At 39.3% G+C, this 14,820-nt stretch overlaps 1 protein-coding gene across 4 annotated transcripts in view; it reads left to right on the plus strand.

Annotated features, from left to right (window-relative positions):
* pde4d (phosphodiesterase 4D, cAMP-specific) overlaps window positions 1-14,820 on the plus strand; it is a 204,665-nt gene that overhangs the window by 122,327 nt on the left and 67,518 nt on the right. The window lies entirely within an intron of this gene.

Raw genomic sequence — 14,820 nt, forward strand, 5'->3', positions numbered from 1 at the left:
CTTTTACCTGTTCTTAGGGAATTGGGTTAAGATCTGAAACACTTTGATGGGAACCTGGCTGATGTTGAACTATATGCCATCTGCACTTTTTTACAAGTAATTGGAAATCATTCTTGATAATGTCTTATTGTATATACTGTATTTCTGTCCTGAATGGGCAACCATATAAATAGCCCCTTGAAAATGTTCTTAGTGAGTATTGAGCTCTATCTCGAGAGTGTCAGACATCCAGCACTTTAGATAAACTTGTCTAATCTGAACGCTCAGTATCAGTCAAACTGCATGCAGATTCAAAGTTTCATGAATTTTCTGTTTCGGTGTCAGTAGAAATGAGCCAACGCAACAATTTTTACCTGACTCTTTTTTCTTTTCTTCAGAATGTTTTCATTTATTTGCATGACACCAGCGGTTCTTCAGCTTCTGTGGATCCTTGCCTTTAAAGTCTTAGGATTAAATTAAAACTGCACACTGCATTTCTGCTCTGAGTTTTGCAATGAGTACAACGTCACTTCACAACGCTGCTGTTCTCCAGATGATGATGGATGTGTGGGAGTGGCTCCTGTGTTGACAACATCAGCATGAATGTGTGCCATTTACTGCATTGAGGGCGGTGTGTGTGTGTGTGTGTGTGTGTTTGTATACGTGTCTGTATATGTGTGTGTGTGTGTGTGTGTGTGTGTGTGTGTGTGTGTATACGGGTCTGCGTGTGTGTGTCTACGTGTCTGCGTGTGTGTGTCTACGTGTCTGTATGTGTGTGTATACACGTGTCTGTGTGTGTGTGCGTGTGTGTGTCTGTCTGTATGCGTGTGTGTGTGTGTGTGTGTGTGTCAGGGCAATGCGTCATTCTGCGACTTGCAGAAGCCCAGGAGCTCCCCTTTGGTAGCTCCCATGCTGCTTCAGCCTGTTATGTAACTCTGCTGCTCTCACACTGTTGCCTTTTCTCTCTCTCTCTCTCTCTCTCTTTATCTCCCTCTCTTTCTCTCCTCATCCCTTTATACTTCATTGTTTTTTGGGTATGTGTGTGCAGAGTGTAGACATTTTTTGGGTCGGGTGAGATTCAGGGAGTCTTTTGTGCTGATGCCTGGCTCTGAAGTATGTGCCACGATGCAGCAGACAACAACTCGTAGAGGTGTCCAATCAGTATTCTGCTTGATCTCACCTTTTTATCTGAGCTTTGCTCTCTTTGTCTCTTTCCGCCTGTGTTTTGCTTTTAGTTAAACGGTTTCCTTCTGGACTGTGTATCAATGCACTCTCCCCACCCACTCATTCTCTGCAGCATACCTGCCTGTGGTACAGCTGGGGTCATGGTTAGAGAAAAGGAAAATTGCCAAGGTCTCTTTTTATACCAGTCTCTTAGAAGATAATTCACTTATACATCAGGGAATTATTAACTCTTTTGTAATGAAATAAGACAGATAGATGGTTTAGGAATGGGAACAACAGAAATTCAATTTAGTCTGTAATATTTTATAAGACAAGAAGAAATTAGGGATGAGCCGTTAAGCCAACTTAACAGTTCAACATCATCCTCCATGCGAGTCAGCACCAGAATTACTTGTTACTTAAGCAAATTATTAACATTTTTATATGTTGGCCCTCGATGCTGGTCAAATGCTTTGCTCAGACTGCAACTCAGTCTCCTTCCACTTTCCAGGGTTGTGGCCATAGACCAGCTATAGCTCCAATTAATGGACCTGCTCCTTACAGCTCTACTACCCCGATGTAAACAAGCACAGTGAATGGATAGCATCTCATAGTAGGAGCGTGGTTTAGCAGTATTTTGATCTAGAAAATTGAGATTAAAGTGGCTGTAGGCTGTGTCAGGTTAAACTGGGATATTGACTGGACCTATGCATACATACCCACCTCCTCCCCCACCCTCCAATGGGCTCACACCAGACCTGCCAAATATTTAACTCAAAAGGTTTCAACCATCAGTAACCAGATCTCTGAGCTTGTCCAGCCCAAAGGCATCAACTAATATTCACTCACCTAATGCGGCCCTTTGACCGAGGACAAAGTCTCTAAGCTAATAGACTCCACCTGTCCTCTAGACCAAATACCATCAAGCCTCTTGCAGACCATTTCCTCTACACTTAATGCTGCAATTATGTACTGTACATAATCAACTCCTCTTTGACAACATGTTTGTTTCCCACTGCATTCAAGCAAGCTTGGGTCACCCCACTGTTCAAAAACCCTACACTCAACCCAGCCCAGGTTAAAAACTATGGACCAGTTTCACTTCTTCCCTTTCTGTCAAAAATACTTGAGAGAACAGTCTTTAATCAAGTCTCTGCAGTCTCTGATTGTATGTTGCAGATACAATCTGTTTGACCCAAATCAGTCATGCTTTAAGCAGAGCCACTCCATTGAGAGTGCTATGCTGTCAGTAACCAAATTGCTCTGTTTGGCTAGATAAAAGAGCTAAAGTAAGTTCTATTGCTTTTAGATCTGTCAGCTGCCTTTGACTCAGTTAACCATCAAATCCTCCTATCCACATTCTCTGATCTTGGCGTCTCAGGATCTGCCCTCTGCTGGTTCGTGTCCTACCTCTCAGGGAGATCTTTTAGCGCGTCTTGGAAGGGAGAAGTGTCTGAAGTGCAAAATGTATCCACAGTGGTGCCTCAAGGGTCAGTGCTCGGTCCCCTTCTCTTCTCAATGTACACCTCCTCACTTGGTGCAATCATCCGCTCTTATGGTTTGTAATACCACTGACGATACCCAGCTCTTTCTGTCATTCCTGCCAGATGACACTACAGTCTCAGCAATGCCTTGCTGATATCTCTAATTATATGCATGAATGTCACTTTCAACTCAAACTACCAAAGACTGAGCTCTTTCTTATCGCAGCCAGTCCCTCTATGCAACCACAGATCAATAACTAGCTTGGAACAACCAAACTCATTGCCCACAAAGTCTGCCCTTACCTAGGTGTCATGATTGATGATGAGCTAACCTTTAAGGTTAACATGACCTTGATTGCTCTGTCATGTCAATGTGCCGTGACCTTCATCAGGAAGATCAGTCCTAGGTATGATAGCCATGCTTCAAAACCATGTTGATGCTTGAATAGATAGTGTGGCCAATATGCAGATATGTGGATTGTGTAACAACTGTCCACCAATATTACTTTTCAGAGCTACTTTGAAGTCTTAAGACAGAATAAACACATTCAATCTTTTTCAACATTACTTCTTTGTCAACCAATTAATGGACATGGGACATAGATTGCTCAGCTTTAACGGCTTTGTTTTGTTTGCTGCAAACAGTACTGAGAGTAATAAATACAAAAGAACCGGAGTGTGGTTTGCAGGACAAATAACAAGATGACACATTTCTAAATCATCCAAGCCATTGTTGAAAGCATTATTTTTCCATTTGTAATAGTTTATTTTGTCTGTGTATAGATAAAAACACAGTATGAAAAAATGTATATTGGTTTTAGGCTCATATCATACAGTCAAATCAATAGAACAGTATATCTGATGGGGTACTACTAAGATAAGTTTGCTTATGCACCAGGCTGGGCTTTCACAAAAAGAGCCCACTCTAGATAGTAGAAGCAGCTGTTTTACAGTCAGTGGGAGCAGGTGTTTGTCAGCGTGATATACCCATTACCTTTATGAACAATTTAATGATAGCGGTAACATGATCCTTTGTTGATCCTTGTGGTTAAGCTCACTATTGGTTTAAACTCATCACTATAAAAGTCATTGTGTAGGGTATGCAGAACAGCACACCTGCAGCTGACCATGTGTTACCTGTAAAGTCTAAACTAAAACAGTCCAGCAGGTCAATTCTGAATTGGGCCTGATTTCAAGCTTCACCATTTAAACCAGTGATGACAGTATGCCAAAAACCCATGTCGTGGCAGAACACAATACTGGTGCCGGTATTGATACTGATATACAGCCCACCTCTACTTTGTTCATTTCAAATGCATCCATACAGGTCAAGGATCTCATGTTTACCAGGTAGGGATCTCATTACTCTGTATTACTTGTTTTTTATGTTGTAGTTTTCAGAACCTAATCATGCTATTACGAAATACCATGTCATACTTGCGTGAAAAGATCTTGTAATTACGAGATCCCGATATCGTAATTCTTTGGTGAATGTAATCGCTTCCGTAACAATGGTTTCAGTTACTTATTGTTGTTTTTTTGTAAAGCCGCCCTACTATTTTCAGTTAACACAAATATTTTTGTAAACAATATTAACCTTGGTCCTAACAGCGGACCTATTGAATTTGAATCAAATAAAACATGTGCCACATGTGATTCACTTGGTCAGTTTGGCTTTAAAACATCTGTATTTCTCTGTAACATTAAATATTTTAATATAAACATTTAATTTTCAAATTTAGAGCTGGGAAACTTGGTTCAACCAGATTTGGCAGCAAACACAGGGGTAACTGAAGAAAACAACCACACTGTAATAACATTTAGATTCAGAAATACCAAAATCCAAACCTAATATATTCAGTTTGATCCCCACCCTGCACATATATAAAGGTAAAGATGAAATCCTTGCATCAAAAATGAACCATAACAATTTCTTATTTTCTGTTCATGTGCACTTAAACCCCTTCGTTCACGGGTTGTTGGTGAGTAAATCACTAAATGACAAAATGTGTCCTCGAATTCACAGAACATCAGGGTTTTTATGTAACATATGCGAGGGTGGTTTTCTCCCCAGCAGTCTCTTCAGTTGGATGAGTACCTGTCAGCGAGGGGGGTCCTGAAGATAAATCGAGGATATTTTTTGCTCAGTGTTCTTCCCCGCTGAGTCAGTTTACCCAGGAGTGAAAAAATCTCACTAATTTTGATCCACCAGATGGTTTATGGTTTCCAGTAAAGCAGCAGGTTCTTCCTTTGATCTCACGTTATAAGAATTTGGAGTTGAGGTTAATGTTTCGCTGGCTTGTCTGAACCTGCGACTACATCAAACACACACGCACAGATGTACAGTAAGGCAGCCATTTGCTTCTGCACACACACAAGCACACGGTCGTTTACATTTGCATGTTTTCAACCACATGTTCACGTGCAAAACTGAAATGGTTACAGCGACTTTCTCTGCTGGACTGAACATTTGTTTGTGTTAAGTGCAAACCATTAAACAAAGTTCACTTTCCTGTGAGTAATACTCCTGTTAACAAGCCCACTCTTTTGAAAATAATTGAATTTGAAATTTTTATTGAAAGGACAGTCCCTTGAGAGGCAACATCTCATTTGAAAGGGGGTCCCTTACACAAATGAAAAGACAAAAAGGAACATTACATAGAAAACATTACACGACATTAACATCCACACATACACAGAGCTCTCCCACACCAACAAGCAAGAGCTTATCAATCCACATATCAGCATCGCCGGAACTAAAAACAGGAGCAAGCTGTTTGAAGATAAGAGAGGAGAGCTGTAATAATAATCAAAATATATCTTCTTCATCGATGGACAGCAGAGCGTCTGAGACTGAATGATTTGCTCTCAGTTATAATTGTTAATCCTTCTTACTAGAGCCCGTCAGATTAATCGGCCGGCCGATAATAGCGTATCAAGTGACTATCAGTATCGGCTTATTTAATTGCAGATATGCGCCAATATTACTAGATTTATTCACCAGTCAGATAGCATTTTAATTTATTATCGGTGAGTAACACTGGCAGTTGTCCTTCTGGCTTCCTACCTTTACCTGCTCCAGGTTTTAAGCACACTTCACACAGATGTAACAAGCCTTACAGGGACAGTTTGTCTCCTGAATCCCCCGCACCGACTTTCACAGAATCTTTATACATCACAATAAAACTCCCTTCTCCTCCCATCACATCTGCAGATGCTCAACACTGCATCTTATAAAACATTTACTGCAACAGTCTCCACTTTATGTCCCACTATTTTTCTCTCCTCTGTCAGGCTTTTAGGTATCTATCAGATCACTCATCTCAGATCGATCACTTACAGTACCTCTCTCTGAGTGATAAGGACCTTCTGTATTCTCCTGTGATATTTCTTTTTTTTTTTATAGTTTATCTGCTTCTCTTTGTCCTTTCTCTTCTCAGCTGTCTGTAACTTGAAGAGCTCTCCTGTCAGTGGTGTCTTGCAGCTTGACATGTTATATCTTTTGATGGTGTGATGAGGAGGAAAGGTGTGTGTTTGTGTTTGTGTGTGTGTGTGTGTGTGTGTGTGTGTGGGGGGGGGGGGGGGGGGGGGGGGGGGACTTTTTAAATGTCATGGGTGCCATAAAAGAAGAAAGGGTGTTAAGGCCACCTTTGTCAGCTCCTCAGCTTTGTCTGGGACATCAAGCAAACTCAGAATGCTATTTTAACAACACTCTTGTGTCCTTTTCTATTTGGAGTCACACAGGTATAGTTCCTTTAATAGAACTTTGATCATAACGCCACACTTAAACTGAACTCATTTCTCAATTTGGCATTTTGTAGTCAGCATTTTCTTACATGGCTTTGTGGCCTCAAACTGATGTTAGCTAACCACCCAGAATTTTTCAAGCATTTCAGTGTCTTAAATATTTTATTAGTACCACCATCACCTTCTTTTTTATTTAGATTTTTTTTTTTGTATCTTTTAAAGTGCCAATCAGTACCATCATGTTTAAGGTTGAACATGAATTGCAACAACAATATACAACTCTGAAAAGTGGATTCAGGTAAACAGTCTATTTACATCAATTCAATATTTATAGGAGAAGAAAGTTAACTATCCTAGTCTTACTTTAAGAAAAGATACCTCCTGTAGGAGGGTGCAAGAATGGATCTTTTGCATATTTCTGTTCAAGTTTCTGTAAAATAAAGAAATGTAAAAGCTAACTTTCTTTTTTCATCATACCGTACCCAACCATGTATAAACATCGTTTTGAAATCTTTGAAAAGTATTTTCTGTCCCACTGTCCCAATATTTTAAAAGATCACACTTAAACATCAGATGTTTGAATCACAGGCTAACTCCTTCTTCTTTTTACTGCTTAGTTGAGCACTCATTAATTTTGTTGGTGGGCTTATATGAGGGATTTTCCCTGCAGCTAATTTCTAATTTAGTTGGACACTAAATTATTTTCACTTAAATCAACTAGTCTACAGTCAGGAAAATACTCACAAAACTGTGCACAATTTATTTATCACTGTTAAACACAGGATCACTGCCTCAGCGGGTAAACAGTGTCAGATTTGATTGTAAAGTGTTGCTAACGTTAGCAATTCTTCTTGCACCACCAGCCTTCAGTCCTCCTTGCAGGTTAAACGTGATTATTCATTGTTTCAGTCGAGTGATTATGTGTTCATCTTGACACAGTCTAACTACAAATTGATCTCCTTTTTCTCTATTAAAATGCTGCTACTGTGCTGCTACTATAAAGTGCTATCTGTTCACTCTGTGCTTGTTTACATCCAGGTGGTACAGCATTATGGCAGACAGCCCCGGCTTATGGTGGGCTGCTGTGTTAGAGTTTAGACAAATCCTGAATCCATATAAATATTAAAAGTTAGTTTAACTTACTAATACTTCTGGTGGGGACTGGCGAGGGTGCAGGATGTAATCGTTTCACCGGCTAATCAAGCACATCCCTACTTTTTATATCAACTCCGCTTATAATGGTCTAAAACGCTAAAACTGCACAGGCTTTGAAAGGGAGGACAGAAATAGAACAAAAATCCATTTGGCTGAGGATAAATCTGTTTAGGTGTGCCACCCACATGCAGCATTCTGTTTATAAATCAATATTTATATTTAGCCTTGTACACAGAGGAGATATATAGGGAAAACAACTCCATGGATGCATTTGTTTATATGTTACAAAAAAAGGATTTAATGTACCAGAGATTCAGAACTCTCTTTGGCCTCATTTTATCTTGTATTTACTCATCCTGGTTACAGATTATTTTCTGATTGATAGCTCACCAAAGTAGCTTCATTTCACTTTGTGGTGTACCGGCCCATAAATTGCTCCTGTTGTAACTGAATTTGAAAATTGAATCAGCTAATTGAAACAGCTTCTCCATCAGGTGTTGTGTCCCAGCAGATGGCGCCTTATAAGCCTCCTTTCTCCATTGTGTGCTTTGGCTGTCACTAGTGTAGTAAGTTTTGTAATCACTCTGCCCATTAGCTCATGTTTTATGTTTTTACTCTGCATGTGAACTCAAATAAGAGTATTTGGAAAGTGAGTGTGTTGTTTGTGTGAAAGGGTCGGGTCGGGTGGTTTGCTGACAGAAAGTCACAGACTAAGCCATTTCAGGGTATGATCATTTTACGGCCTACTAGCCTCCTCCTCCTAACCAGCAATTACTCTTAACAGTTTAATGTCACACAAGTCCCCTACAATGCTCTTCCCTCCATGCTGCTTCTTCTTCATAATTCATGCCCTTTAATGGTATTTGGGGAGGTTAGAGAAAAAACACGAGAGAGAAGCCTTGCATTGAATTTCAATTACATAAATGTCCTTAAGTATAGCTGTTCATATCTCAGCATCTCATTCACGTCTCATGCACATTTAGAGACGTTTCTGAATATTCTGAACAGGTTGAGTGAAATATCCGTTTAGTCTTTGTCTTTGTTGTCATCCCTCTGTGATGAGTTACAGCCCAGCTATAGTTATAGTAGCCTGGATTCTGAACATGTAGTCCACTCTGTTTGAGTGACACATCTATACATTTACTCCATAGACTGATGACATCCATACTAACATTTATACCCATACTTAAGGAGTGTCCAACACCTTTTAATACCATTTTGGATTAAAAAAAAAGACAAAAGAATGTATTTTAGGCTGTATAAGAGGCTGACACCGCTACCAGTATAGAAACAACTCTTGTTGACTTGTTGCGCAGACATTTAAAGTTCCTAAAGATGAAGCCTCAGGATGACGTGTGTTTCTTAGTCAAACGTCTCAACTCAAATCTCTAACAGACGGAGTTCCAGTTTTGTTTATTTGATAGACTTGTAGTTTTGTTTATTTCTTCTTGATTTCATCCATCGATATGATCTTTTATTATACTCTTATATTTTCTTAACTTTAATAAACTTCTGGCCCTTCCACTGACTGGTTATAGATTATCTTTTTTTCCCAAAAGCAATGATTCACTTTCAGCAGTATCTTTTTGATAGAAGATATTTTGTTTCCAGAGTGAGCCTGACATTTTCTTTTATCTTTTTTTTTTTTTGCATTAAAAATTACCCAAACAAATATTTTAGTTATAGTTTTGATTTCTACATAGACTTTGTAAATCATCAAACTGACTATAATCTCCTCCGACCGCCGTCTTTTCAAAACTCTTCAAATCTTTTTCATTGAAAGCAGTTGAGTAGAACAAAACTGTTTTTTACACGGTAGAAAGTTTGATAAGGACTACCATGAACAGATGACGAATATGCTTAAAGCCAGAGCTGGACCAACCTGTGACAACATCTCAATCATAAGATCCATTTAGTTCTCGACAGATGATAATTATTTATTTTAAAGATCACGGGACCGTGTGCAGTGATCATACATGATAATAATTGAGATTAAAAAAAAAAGCCTAAAAACATAGTCCACTGAACAGGATTTCAATATAATACATTCTTCTCCATTCAGTAAAACAACAGATGTGCGTTTCCCCCTGAGTTCTCAGTAATTAGCGTATCACTGGAGGTCATCTCCGGGTCATGTCATCCATCAGAGGAATTACTAATTACCCCCAGAAAGACACTCGGTCTAACCAGTGCTGTGATTAAGGCTCAGACGAGTTAGCCGGTGCAGGGGGAGCCAGTCGAGTGCCTCGGCTGCACCAGTGACACAACGTTGGTGCAATGCAGGAAAAGTCTATTTTTGGAGGGTTGAGCTACAGAGCCGACATCGTGGCTGCAAGTGGAGGTGTGGAGAGCACTGGGTGGGATGAATACAAATATTTAGGGGCTTAGTTTGGGAGGAAAGTGTAAATACACACAACAGGTTTACAGAGATTTAGAAACCAGTTTCTGCAGAAGTGAGGCTCTGTATGCAGTAATCATTAGCAGCAAGCATGTCACTTTTTTCTAAACATAATGAAGCAACACGTACGTAAGAATATGCCATTATTCTTTATTGTTTACATTCTAAGCTGGAGGAATGTTCAAACAGCTTGCAGGTTAAAATCACATCAGACAATTAGCAACAGACAGTTCATCACGTCACTGTAATTACACCTGAGTTCTGCTGCACAAACAAACATTTATCTAGCGTTAACCAGTGCAGTTAATAGAACAATAATGGCATTGTTAAGGAACTTGTAATTTGAGTAAGGCACGTCACACTTCCATTTACCTCCATTTCCTCCTCATGTAACCTTTTCTTAAAGCTGTGAACTGTGTGAGTTTAAGTCCACTGACTGTGACTTCAAGAGCATTTTATTGGTTATCGCTTCAGCCACTGGGACCGCTTTTGATTGTTGCTCAGGTTTTTTCCAGAGTAAATAAACGTCAAACTTTTAATATTTTCTATACTGAAGTGCAAATCTGTATTCAGAGTCTTTTAAAAATCTTTTAATTTAAAATGTTTTTCTGCCGTATTGATTTAAGCACATGCATTTAGTGACCCTCAAACAATGGCGTTTTCTTATTAAAGAAAGTGAGCCATGCAAGTCATCCTCCAGGCAAAGCAGCTACTGCCCTGTTGAAAAAGGTAAAGCTAAATGGATTGGGTCATTTATACCTGTTGTTTTTCATGCTATGAAATTTTTAAATGTTAGCCACATAGTCGCTAACCTCTGGGAGCCTGACTCATAGTTATTTTATGACAGTTGTAAGCGCCAACCAATTAACCAGATAAAAAAGTGCTACTATTATTTTTCAGACATATGTAGCCTACATTATATTTTCAAAGGTTTTTCTAAAAATCTTAATCATTTCTGCATTCTTAGTGTGATTCTAGCTTGGCTGTTAACACTTAACACCGTTTTCTATTTAAGACAAACAAAGCTTAGATTCACAGTGAATTAGCTACACCTGTCAATGAGCTAAGAAGTCGCCACCTTTGAGCTTTGTTGCTATGGTAACAGGGCTACATTGGGATTTGTGGAGATACTAAAGAGTCTTTGGATGTTAAAATGGATACATCACATCCAAACAACTGTTCAGAACACATTTCTGTTTTTTTTTTTTACATCAGTGTGCTTCCAGAGTTTCAAAATTACACAAAGAAAGAGAAAATGTATGAATCAGTGCAAAGCCACATTTATGTCGCTGTAGGAAGGTCGAAAAGCCAAATGATGGTAACTGAACACTTTATGTGTCTGAGACGGTGTGAGGGAAAAATGAGGCATAAAGCTATATAACTCCGGTAAGTGCATTCACTTTTGTCGCACCTTTATCATCATGCTCACTTATGACGTTATAATGTTAAATTTCAACTTCTTCACTTCATTAAACATCACTGACATATGCCTCAAAACTTGTAGGGATCAGAGCTCGTTAAAAACAACATCTCACGTCCAAAAAGTTTTTTAAATACACCTTTCCAGTTTCAATCAATTAATTTATGTAACACTTCAGTCAGGCCCGTTTTCAGCAGCTCATCTTTTCAGAAAAGAGAAGAAATAATGAATTGTTGTTGCAGGAGCTCGAGCTCTCTTACATTGTTAGACATGCAGAAGGCTGACATTTAAAATTCAGGGAAAGAATCTTTAACATGTGGTTTCCCGATGTTTATTACTTGTGCAGACACGCCTGTGCAGTTTGTGACGTCAAGTGGCAAATACCAAAAACCTGCAATAAATCCTGCAGCGCTGCAGCTCTGGATTAGTGTTTCATTGAAAGCAGAACCAGCAACATGAATAAAAAGGAAAACGCAGGGAATGTTTGCATTTCAAACTATCAGTATTTGTTGTGCTACAGGTACCCAACGAATGAAAAGCCTCACAGATAAATACGTACAAAAAATGTCTGAGTATGAATCTGACTTATAATTAAGATGCTTTTTCTCACTTTTGACAGCCAGCGCCTGTGGCTTCTCTCAACTCTCTGTTTATCACTTGTGTGGACATGCCTCTGCAATTTGTGACGTCAATGGAGGGAAAATACCGAAGGCGGCATTAAATTCCTACACATCCTACTCATGTTTACAGCTATCTGGTTGTTGTTTGTCTTCGTCAGCACTCAGCCTTTCACTCTGAACTGACACTGCTTTAAAATGCTGATAGAATAAGGGCATTTTACAATCTCAAGATAGCTTGAACTTCGTTTTTTTTTCAGCTTTATTTGGTCAGTCAATGCAGTTTTGAACAATAGCAAACTGTGAAGTGTACACCTTGTTCTTAACAACCTTGTTAACACATTCTTTACTGACAGGTTTCCACTAATTACAGTACATGTTCCTCACAGTGAACACAAGGCAGTGTTAGTATCGAGTTCTCTTGATTTCAGTATTGGCTCTATAAACCAGTAAAGGTGCTGTTTTATCTGTCAATGAAATGGGATAATGAAGGTATCGGAGGAAAGAGGAGCCGATTGCACCAACTGTTAGTGAGACCGTCCTCAACAGATGGCGTTCTGGTGGAGGTTGCCTCGGGTTACAGGCCGATGAAATTTCAGCACGCTTCAGTCTCTACCTGCTTTTGAAGCGGCTAAAATTTATATCAGCATTTTAAATGGTAGTTTTTAACCAGATATTGATGATGATTTCAGCCATGGTAAACTATCCCATCTGTTTGAACAGATTTATAAATGAGGGCAGATTTATTGTCTTACCTGTTGCTAAGTAAAACAGCAAAATGCATGCAGATGGTTCTACAGGCAGGTAAGAGGGAGAAGATAGGCCCACACACTTGCTCAAAGGTCTTCTTGAATTAAAACTTCTTGTGGCATTTGAGGAAGTGTGCAGGCCTATCTTCTTCCTCAGTCTGCTGATTTTGCACAGCTGCACCTACGTCATGTGTGCACAACTACCTGCTTTCCCTATACAGGCAGCTAAGCCCTCCAGTCATTTAGTTTGCTTTGACTGAAAAGGTTAAGGGGTCAGAGACCGCCGCATGTGTCGGAAATGTTTCATCGTTTTGCTCAGAACTTTTGAGTTACTAAGGGCTTCTTGGGTGTCAAGAATGTTTCAATGAATTTCCAATTAAAAAAACCTCTAAAATAATCACCTACCCTACACATGCCACACTTACGTTGAACTATTTCATCGTCACTCAAAGTGCAAAGCAAATGTTTGTCAACTAGGCTTAGGATTCAAGTCAAACAAGACATATAAATGCTGAGTTATACACTTCATAAAGCCGGGTTTTCTAGGCAGTAGATAAATGTTTATTATAAGGTTGTCAAAATGTTTGATACGACACCAACTTAAAAAAAAAAATGATTGATAGTATTGAAAAGTACCAAAGCTTTAAAGTAACCACAGACCTTCAGTCATATGTGAACCCAAAGCTGCCGCCAGCGAGAGTGCTCTATTCATATTCACAGGTCAGCCAATACTGATGTTTGTAAAGTCTCTTATTGATCTCACAAATAACACAAAAGTTATGTTTAAGTCTTTTACAGACAACAGAGAGCAAAGGAGATGACACTGTCCAAATGCAAAAATAAACTGGCAAGTTTTCTTTTCCTAAACGTTGCCAATGAAGTTTTGAGCGATATAATAGCAATATTTCAGTGCTCAGGATTTCTACTTTTGTTGCCGGGGTCTTAATGTCAAAACCGATATTGACTTTTACATTTTGAAGTTTAAAAATCTGGTATCATGATGACCCTGAAATGCTCTGAAAGCATATGCAAGTGCTACAATCAAACACATTTTAGGATCATCTTTGCTGTGAGGACATTTTGGTTATGACTTTTTTAGAGTAATTACAATTGCGATCTATACGGACCATTTCATACACAAACAGCCAACCAATCAATCAATAAAATCTTTATTTAGATAGCGCCATTCCGTAGCAAATGTTATCTCAAGACACTTGACAACAGAGCAGGTAAAAGACCTTACTCTTTGTTATGTTATCAACAAAGACCCTATTGTCTCGATAGATGTGAACCTGGCGGTGTTTGTTCTGTTCTGCTCATGCGTGTTAAGCATGTTAAGCCTAATCTAATATCCAAATAGTGATGAAATACTGGGGCTTTGTCAGTGCCCTTGTTGTTAACAGACACACAGAGCTGGAAGTCAAATTCCTAAAGGGTACCAGCAAAGTTCGTCTGTATAAGATGCTCATCAAATCTTCAGTATTTGTGAGAGTTTTTTGGCTTCTTTCACCGCTGACTTCAGCTCCAGCTTGTTGTTGTCTTCCATCTTTTTCAAGTAAACCAAGTCACTCCCTTCTGTTTTTTTAGTATGCCCAAAAATCAGAGGCGAAAAAAACCCTCTCCGCTCCTCTAGTGAGCAATTTTTTTGGGCACTTTAACATTCTTCTCTATCTACAAATGGCCCTTGAAGCTTCCACATCCCCATTAGATGTTGGAATCTAATTACTAATATCTGATTTCGAACGGGGAATGAGTTAACCTTTGCTCAAATGCCACTGCATAACCATCTGTGAATGGCACGGCAGAGGAGCGGGCCCAAGGCATTTCCACAGCGACACACGCAGTGATGGACAGCCTGGCCTACCTCAAAGGAACCAAACATGCACGAGGGTCTTCTCTTAGTCCCCAGAGAGATTTGCGTTCCACTTTGAATGTGAAGTCTGAATAATCACATTAATACAAAGATTGAGCAGCTTAAGCTTGTGTGGTTTTCATTTACTGCAAAGTGAAAATGTGATTGGGCTGCAGTGCATTGTTAAGTGATTAATATCCAGCACAGCTCATTTATTGATTGTTCGTTACAAAGCTTACATTCTTGGCATTACAT

This window comes from Labrus mixtus, chromosome 5 (genome assembly GCF_963584025.1).
Source record: "Labrus mixtus chromosome 5, fLabMix1.1, whole genome shotgun sequence".
Taxonomy (NCBI): domain Eukaryota; kingdom Metazoa; phylum Chordata; class Actinopteri; order Labriformes; family Labridae; genus Labrus; species Labrus mixtus.